The sequence below is a fragment of the Adiantum capillus-veneris genome, chromosome 17 (genome assembly GCF_014529385.1).
Source record: "Adiantum capillus-veneris isolate H3 chromosome 17, ASM1452938v2, whole genome shotgun sequence".
Classification (NCBI taxonomy): Eukaryota; Viridiplantae; Streptophyta; class Polypodiopsida; order Polypodiales; family Pteridaceae; genus Adiantum; species Adiantum capillus-veneris.
In genome coordinates, this window is record NC_140947.1 from 139,781,432 (window position 1) to 139,791,518 (window position 10,087).

General features: G+C 38.1%; 1 pseudogene; it reads left to right on the forward strand.

The window, feature by feature from the left end:
* The first annotated feature begins 201 nt into the window (after positions 1-201).
* On the forward strand, positions 202-1,283 carry LOC147438179 (transmembrane 9 superfamily member 1-like; annotated as a pseudogene).
* Positions 1,284-10,087: the final 8,804 nt, after the last annotated feature.

Genomic DNA, 10,087 nt, shown 5'->3' on the forward strand with positions numbered 1-10,087 from the left:
TAAATTAGTTAATTGTAAATGCGTCAAAAACACTAAAAAAGGTTAGAACTGCACAACTTCTTGGAAGTCTATAAGCCACTAGGGTACCTACCAAATCTCTATGACTATCTTGTTAAGCATATTTCAAAACTCGATCTTATCATTTCTATTCTCCACTTTAAACTCTTGTATAGCCAAAGTTAAAAGCTCTCAAATGTCAGGATGGGTTGGCATAGCCGGCCATCCTTCCATGAAGCATATGCTCAAAATGCACCCATAGATCTTGCATGTTTCTTCCAGGATGCATAGTGTTAAACAAGCCGACCCCACTTCCACGGCCCATTGTAGACATTTTGGAAACATGATACTATTGGCAAACACCCAGCTGATGTGGGAAAAGAGCATTGTGCAAGTAGGGATACCCAAATCTTGGCATTACCTTTGAGATACCAAGAAGTGGGTGTTTGTGTCTTGCAGGCAAACACTGGATCAAATCAATGCTTGTCATAGCCTCCCTTTTTCCATTCATGTGTTTTGGCATTGGTTTTATTCTCAATTTTGTTTCCATTTCCTATGGTTCTTTGGCAGAAATCCCCTTGGGTTGCTTTGCCTTGTTTTGTAAGCTAGTTTATAGAGATCATTGATGACATGGTTGAGTGCTTGTTAATTTGTTGAGCGATAGGTAGGGATCTTTATATCTTTTCCTCTAGCCCTGCTTGGTGCTGTCATCGACAGAAATTGGGGTGATGCACCAAATAATCCAAACCAATTAGTTTAGATGATGCCGAGAGCAATTCCTAAGAAGAAGTGGTATTTGACACCCTCTGTGATTTCAATCATGGAAGGCTTACTCCCTTATGGAAGCATATCTATCGAAATTTACTTCGTATTTTCATCGTTCTAGAATTATAAGGTTTGCGATTTGTTTCTCCTTAATGTCATCTGTGTGAAGCATTTAATTGATGACATGCCATCTAGCATTTTCAGGTTCTACTATGTATATATTGGATTCATGCTTCTTGTCGTCCTTATCCTCATCGTTGTGACCATATGTGTCAAAATAGTAGGAACGTACCTCTTGCTTAATGCTATAAATTACCACTAGCATTGGACATCATTCTATGCAGGCGCTGCATCAACTGCAGTGTATGTTTATCAACCACATGAAAACAGAAGTGACAGGCTTCTTTTAGCTAAGCGTCAAGTATAATTCACACAATGATGAAATTTGTGAGGCAGCCGATGTGGGTAGCCAACGTGCGGCATGGTCTCTGCCAGGTGATCATCAAGGAGAGATCGTTTGAGGCCAGTGTGTTTGCGCTTTGTATTTTTGATGCAGTCCTTTGCCATGGGGCCTTGACAACTTTCTTCTCTTCCAAGTAATCATGGCTTCTTCATCCATGAAACGCATGCCTCTAGCCCTTTGGAACCCAGCTGCTCATTGATCAATCTATGCATGTCCATGCCAGATTTAAGTAAAGACTGCATGTCCATGCCAGATGTAGGGGCCAGGGGGTGGGGGGGGGCTGTATGCAAGGAGGAAGGAGATAGAGGCCACTGCCCATCAAGGAGCACCCGCAAACATGGTAGCTGTATCCTTGCAGAGACAAAGGATAGGAGCAAATAATGTATGCGTGCATGCGTGAGAAAGAGCGAGAGATGGCTGCCGCCGGTGACCCAGACACTAGCATCCCTAGCTTGCAACACTCCACATAGCCCTCCAAGATATGCAAGTGTAGAATCCCACGCTCTCGAGCTAGAATTCACCCACGGCCATAGCTGCTGAAACCTTTCAAAACCAGTCCACGCCGGTGCGGACTGGTTCGAGCAAGTTTCTCTTGCCTCCTTGTATTTTGGAAACGTTATTAAAATACCTGTTGAAACCTCTCAAAACCAACGTTATTAAAATACCTGTTGAAACCTCTCAAAACCAGTCCGCGCCAGTGCAGACTTGTTAAAGCAAGTTCTCTCATGCCCGCTTATATTTGGAAAAAATTATCAAAATACCCTGTAATTCATGGAAATTCCCAAAATACCCTTCAAATTTCAAAAAATTTCAAAATACCCTCACTATGTTGTCATAAATTCTCAGATCACCCTTCAAATTTTTCAAAGTTCCCAAAATAAAGATAAAAAGACATTGTAGCTTTTCATAGAAGATTGATATCAATACAAGATGTTATGTAGCTTCATAGAGCTACAACGTATGGATCCATTGTTGAAGATGATGGCACAGCTCCCATGCTGGAACCAATCCACGTCGGCGTGGACTAGTTTGGAATAGTTTCACAAAGGTCATAGGAAGGCCTACTAAAACATATTTTATTTTAAAAAAATTTGAATCTTCAGAGGTACACATTACATAGCTTTTATTAGTTTGTTGTGTCTATATGATCTCTAAAAAATGTTTTCATGAATGAAATATGGCTAGATGCTCTCACTTCTTATCGGAAGAAAATGTATTTAGATCCATTTTCACGTGGCACTGGCACTCTCTCTCTCTCTCTCTCTCTCTCTCTCTCTCTCTCTCTTTCTTTTCGAGAAATCCTTGGGTGTGTGTTTGGCTCGGCTTCAAGCCTGTGCCAAGAGCTCTAGGTAGTGCTTTTGGCTAGCCCATGTAACTCTCTCAATCCAGATGGGACTACCTCCACATATTGCTCGTTTTTCTCATCGCTCAAAAAACTCGCCCCTCATCTTGTAAAACTCGTTTGAAACTATTGCCCATTTTTCCTCATGCCATTGCAATCTCCATTGTTTGTTAAGCGAAGATAACCATTTCGCCTTGTATCAAAGCTTCAGCAGGTATGTTCCCATTGTTGTTCAGTTGAACAAAATTCCTATTCATGGGCCTATGCTAGACTTTCTAGTCAAATTAAGCCTCACAAATAGGTGTCGTAATAGCACTTAAGTCTTTGACCACTCTAGAAATTAGTAGGGTTTCATTTCCATTGAGGTCGCGAATGACATCAACATTTTTAGGTATTGAAAAAAGTTGGAGCTAAAAATTTCTTTAAAGTTCATCTATTTCCAAAATCGAATGTCCTTTTTTGCAGCGCTTTCTTCGAGCATGGTGGCAAAGGGATGAGAACCATTTGTAAAGAATGGAGGGATGAGAGCCAATTGTAAAGAATGGAGGGGTTAATTGGCAGCCTTGTTTAATTGATCTTTTGACTTTGAAGGTTCCCACAACTCTGCTATTGAAGAGTAGTCCTAAAGAGTTGCCTGCACCTAGAGTGTGTACTAATTGGGGCACTTATGGGGCCCAAAGCCTAAGGCCTTCATGATTTCTTTGATGTACAACTAGTAGACTCAACCACAAGCTTTGTCGACGTCGAGCTGGACAAGAATACACTCTTGCTTGGTGAAGTTTGCATTTTCAATGCCACCCATTGCCGCAAGAATATTGTCTTAAGGCTATCATTTATGCATCTTTAAACATAATTTATAAACCTCATAGTAAAAAATGGATGAAGAATAATAAATTATGATGAGGGATGCTAGCCAGTAGGCACTGAATTCATATGATGAAGTTTTTATTTTGGAATCATCCTCCTCCCCCTCCGCTCCTCCCCGCGTGCGCCAAAACACACACACACACACACATTTGTTAGATAGTCTTTTCACTTAGAGTACTTCAAGGATTGGATTCCTCATTTGTAAGATAATTAGAAGCTCTAACAAACGTTGGGGATTTACAAGATTTATGAGTCACTTCCTTTTACTTTGTATTGAATTTTTGGCATGTATAACCATGCAGTACAACGTAAAGAAGAAAGTAGTACAATTTTTGGCCAACTAAAACCATGCCTTAGAGACAATGGTCGAAAGGCATACTTTTATATTATGCCTACATGTGGGCAGCCCAACTTTTACAATGGGGAGAGTAATGTATAATCTATAGCATGTGGAAAGTGGGCCAATGACGTTGAATTGTGGAGGTACATTGCACAATTATGAACCATGGACTTTCGAGGCATGAGTGTACCCCAGCTGGGACCGATACATTGTCTTCTCTAGAGGTGCATTAATGCTATGTTTTCATTCGGTTTGGAGGTGTGTTATTGCTCTAGCTAGTGCTTACCTTTCATAGAGAGAAGATATGGAAAGCGCTTCCTCTAATCAAACACACAAATCTACTGACTAATCACTTTGCACACATTATACGATTGAAATTAACTTTTATATTAATCACCCTATTCACAACTCTTAATCACACACATACGCAAGCAATGTAATTAAAACATCTACTTCACACTAGTATGGCCATTCGGATCCATCTCGTCAATGCTACATTGCATGCACAAACACTAATTACACATTTTGTCGAGACAGAAAGAGAAGCAAGACAAAGGCCTCACATATCATGTCCAATGTTGTGGATAGAAGAGATTAATTATAAAAGATTAATGATCTAGAAGCTACTAATACAACTTCACATGCACATAATCAATGCTTAGTGGATTAACAAAAAAGAATGAGTAATTCATCAAGAAGAATCAAAAGTTCAAAGGCATGGAAAGCCCAAGAACCTCATAACCATCAACCCTACAAAGAGAGAAAATCACCCAAGAATGCCTTATGATATAGCATAGGAGACTTTATAGGTATGGAGTCTAAGCCTTTTTACAATAGAATTAAGTTGATCCCTTTAGCCTATAGCTTAGACAAATCGGAACTTAAACGAGCCCAAGACCTATAAAAAATAAATGGAAAGCATTATGGTACATCCCTTGCTTGTGCACAATTGATGAAATATTAGCCGTTATTAACATTCCCTCCCTCTTAATTTAGAACACTTCATCGCGTGTAGTTGAAGGAGAGCATGATGACATGATAGAAAGTATATCCTTGGAGGAATGTATACTTAGCAAAGCATAAAGGAATTTGTAAGCATCAAAGAACAACAAAGAGAAACAGAACATGAAGTGCAATAAAAGAAAATACAAAGTGAATTTGGCTTCCAAAAAGGTGGATCCAATCATAACCAAAACCTAAACCGCATAAAGAAAAAAAAATCACCGAAAGTATTATGAAGTTTAAACCATTAAAAGTTTCAAATTTATAAATGTGACACAAAATTTATGAGTGTAACATAAGCAATCAATTATGACCCTAAGCTAATGCAAATTCACGAACTTACTAGCTTAAAAACCCATATGATTTCCTAATACAACAACCAAATCTATGCATGTCTATGGGTCACAAAGAAGCTCCAAAACTCGTAAATACACTATCAGTTAACTTTTAATGAAGCTTATGGACGATTGTTTTTTAGAAGTTCATAGAAATAATTTAAAATCACAACACAAGGCAACCACCCCAAGGTAAGTCAAACTACGACTCTCAGCTCCTTCAACCCTCAAGGAGGTGTTCCAAAGTCTACTAGTCTACCAAGGTGACGTCTAAACCCCTATCATCCCAGGGCATCGGTTTAGGGCCTTCACCAAGCAAGCCATGGGGGTTCCTCTCTTGTGCCAAGTGCCAATAAGATGCTAACATAGATACAACATAACATAAAGATTTCATTTTCAATGTGTCTAGTAGCATTTTTGCTACTCTTTTTGAGACACATTTTTACAATTCATTTTTTCATTTGTTAACACTAGGTTGGTAACCTAACAGGACATAAAAGTGTCCTTTCAGGGTTTTGAAAAAAACCTCCAAAACCATAGTAGATCCACTCATTTTGTAAAATCCTTTCATGAGGTTATAGTTCAAGGCCTACTACACATGTAAAAAATAAGAAACTTGTAGAATTTCTCATATTTTTGTCACACCAAGCCTCCAAAGTTGATGGACCAGTACTTTTTCATCAAAACAGTCATTTCTTACGTTTTGTTGCATAAAAATAAGATTAGGGATTTTTGTAGGACTTGAGATAAATTCCCTAGTTAACTTCAATGGGTTGGTGATCAGAACATATGATTGCTTCTCACTCACTATTTTTTGTTTTGCCAAAAGAAATAGGTACAAAAAAGTTGAATTTTTACCATTCTGCAAACCTATCATCAAAGTTTCTATAGCCACGTTCAATACAAATAATATATGCATGTTTTCTTAGTTCCCTATTGTCCTTTAGGTTCATAAGGATCCATGGAGCATGTCAAAATAATATTACATCTCTTACCAAGGGGAATCTTGGGGACAAAGATGAAGTGCTAAATACAGCAAACATGAAAAAACTGGGTTCAACATTATGAGTTGTAGAATCCCATAGAAACTATTCAATATCTAGCCAAATTTGATCCTTATGACTAGATATGGTTACTACCTACAAAATGCATGTACTTGTCACAAGAAACTAACAATATTGAAAAAGCTATACTTGATATACTAGAATGTTTCGTTTTCTTCTATAATTGAAAATATCAACCATCGTTGTCTACTATGCAAAATAGGGTATTAGGTGCCCCAAAACTCATAGAATATTAGCTTTATGTTACAATATGCGACATAGAAAATTGAAACTGCATTTGGATGTCATGAAAGCCACCAAAAAAAACCATAGAAGAGCTAAAATTGCCTAAAAAACAGGATTCGACAATTTTTGTAAATTGGTCATAACGTACAACTTTAACATTTATTTCTCCCTAGAAGCATCAGGACATGTTGAGGACTACTAAAGATAGTTCTCTAGCATTATAGACCTCACAAACATGAATTCTAGAGTGGTATAGTTGCAAAAATTTGAAAAAAACCAAAAACAGGACCCGTTTTTTCACACAGTTTAGGTTGTGAAATGTTGTGCAAGGACAAGGTTAAAGATGGAATTGATATTCCAAAAAAATGTCGAGTTTTTTTCAGCTCATGAGGCAACTTTCTAGATAGATAGAACCTCAAAATCCATTTTGAAGCTCTTGACATAATTCAAGGAAAATGGTCACTTAACAGGACATAAAAGTGTCCCAGGACATAAAAGTGTCCCATTACCAACCTAGTGTTAAGTAATTTTTATTCTTCCATAATGAGATATGCTTATGGAAAATGCACTAAAGGAATAAAGCCTAATCATAGCCTTAAGTCATGTTAGAAATGAGTGGAATATTAAGGCAATCATTAAGAGTTTAGGATAACAAGTAATGATCTTATATTAACCTAAGTCAAGACCAATTACCTACTATTAACACAAATTTAGCCAAATTTGCAATGTGTTTAATTTTCATAAAGTCAAGTGTTGAAACTTTATTGTATGCTTAGTTGTTGGAATGAAGAGAACCATAACTAGAAGCAAATTCACTTTATCCAAGTTTAAGGAATGAAGAGATAAACAAAAGAGTAAGGTCATGGAAGGATTTCACCTATTAGTTCTCTTTTGAGCATCCTTGGGCAAAGCATCCACTTTTGTAGTAGCCTTTTGATTCGTTTAATTTGTAAGCCAAGGTTCTTGAATCAAGCGTTAGCAAACACAAGTTCATCAAACCATTTATTGAAAACCATAAAACACACAAAACTTGTATTAAAAAAATATAAAGCTGTATTGAATACCCAAATTTACCAACAAGAAAAACTGCCAGCTTTGCTTACACACATAAAGGATTTTCTCTATGGATGAAAAATGTATGCATATACATTAGAATACGAAAGAGAGAGAATGATTCTAAAAAACAAATTTTTCAAGTTTTGAAACCTCCCATGCATGATCAACAATTGATTATTTGCTAGCTCAAATGAAATGTGCAATTTTAGATCAAGCTATGAGCTACAAATAATGCAACTTTAAATGAAATGAAGCAGGTCTTGTTTGAAACCCAAATTTTTTATTTTAAAGCTCTCAAAATAGTTGGCTAACACAAGCTCAAATGAAAAAAATGGATTTTTTGGACCAAGCAAAGAGCTAGGGATTATACAAATTTAATCAAATGAAATGAAATGGCTCTAAATAGCCAAACAATGCAATTCCATGCAATGCTGACTTCACCGTTGTTCAAGTCAATCAAACTCGTCTCCACAACCTTCCAAGGACTTGATCATTAGTGTTATGCAATCATGTTGTCGTTCAACACAAGCACTAAAGAAATCAAGATCACAAACTTAAAGCTCAATGCTATCTCGTGGTCTTTCAAAAAGCTCAGTTTTAGTGCTATGTAGTGATTTTGCATTCATATAAAGCACTAAAAATGCATCAAGCAATTACAAGCTTAGGTTTTAATGCATACTCTCCACTAAACATCTATGCAATGCCAAGAGATCTCTCAACTAAATATCGCATGCATGCCACAAACAATTTGTCATGTACTGCAATAAAAATGCCAATCAAACTTGGATCACCTATGACATATCATAGGATAGCATGAGGCCTACTCCCCTGAAGTGGATGAAACTAGAGCTATTTTTCTTAGAAGTGTCCAAAAAACAGTCTCCATATCGGACTCCAACCTCTTCGAGAAGGAGTTCACCGAGGAAGAATTCTCTCTTGCGCTCCAAGCCCTAGGCAAAGAGAGATCCCTGGGTCGGACGGCATGACGGCTGAATTTTTTCAAAGAATTTTGGGAGGATCTAAAGTCCCCTATCAGAAGAATGGCCAACCAAGAATTGATCGATGGCATCTTGGACTCAAGTATTAAAAGGGGCTCCCAGCTCAAACATTGGGGGGCCATCACCATGATGTTAGTAGCCTACAAAATTGTTGCCAAAATGATTCCCCTCAGGCTTTCTCCCCTTCTAGAAAAAATTATCACCCTTCACCAGCATGGATTTATCAAGGGAAGATCAATATATGATAACATTCTAGTTGCAATGGTGGGCATAGAGTATGTCGCTTTCACTAAGCAAGAGTGTATCCTTTTCCTATTGGATTTAGACAAAGCCTATGATAGGATCACATGGTCATTTATTGAAGATGTCATGAAATCTCTAGGATTTGGGCCTTAGATTTGCAGCCTGGTGAGAATTTTTGGTGCTAGTAGTGGCCAATTGGAGCTCTTATTCAATGAGAGAATTGTGGAAGCATTTGAGGTCAAGAGATCTATCAAACAGGGGTGCCCTCTTGCCTCCATTATTCGCCATTGGATTTCATCCTCTGGTGAACTTACTTGAGGATAGTGCTGGAAAAGGGGAGATGCAAGGGCTATCTCTCTGTAATAACAACCAACTGATAGCTAATCTTTTTGCGGATGACTCGTTTCTCTTCCTCAAAGCGTTTCCTTGAGTGATCAGAAAGGCTCTGGGATCGTGAAAACGTATACCATAGCATGAAGCTCAAAGTGTATCATTGACAAATCAAGATTGATCCCTCGGAGAGAGACTCATTCGATACATCAATGTGATCTATGGAGATAGTGTCAAGAGGGAAGATATTTCAACACCTTGGAGCCCTGCTAAGGGTGGAGGTTAACCACAAGAAAAAAATCACTTGGGTCATGAAAGAAGATAAGAAGCAAGATGCAGAGATGGGAGTATGTGCTTCTTCCCTTCTAGAGCAGAGTGAGAATGATCAACTCAGTCATGCTCTCATATATAGCTTTCAATGGTCCACTACTAAAGCTCGCCAAATGCAATTGGAAAGAATTCCTTAAACCGGTAAAAATATAAAGAACAACATGCATGGAAAACTTACAAATTCTTGTAAGCTGCATCAACAAAGAAATTAATCTAGGTGGTGCATTATGTGACAAACCAAACATGGAGTTTCATTATTCAATGAAGAAACAATGATGTGAATATAAATGTAGCTTAATCCTATGGGTCTGAGTTTACTTTTGCATGGGTGGTTTACTATAATTATAGACAATCAAAGTAGACTAGGAAGCAACAAAATGCACACACCCACAACATAAAATTCCATAATGAATGATGCTCTCTCTCTCTCTCTCTCTCTCTCTCTCTCTCTCTCTCTCTCTCTCTCTCTCTCTCTCTCTCTCTCTCTCTCTCTCTCTCTCTCTCTCTCTCTCTCTCTCTCTCTCTCTCTCTCTCTCTCTCTCTCTCTCTCTCTCTCTCTCTCTCTCTCTCGTGGGCCGCAACTTGAAAGGTGAAGAGGCGGTCCGCGGGTGATGAAGAGGCAGCAAAAGAGCACACAAGTTGTTTGGAGCAGCTCTGTCTCTCTCTCTCTCTCTCTCTCTCTCTCTCTCTCTCTCTCTCTCTCTCTAAGAAAGTGTGTAGGTCTAAGCCA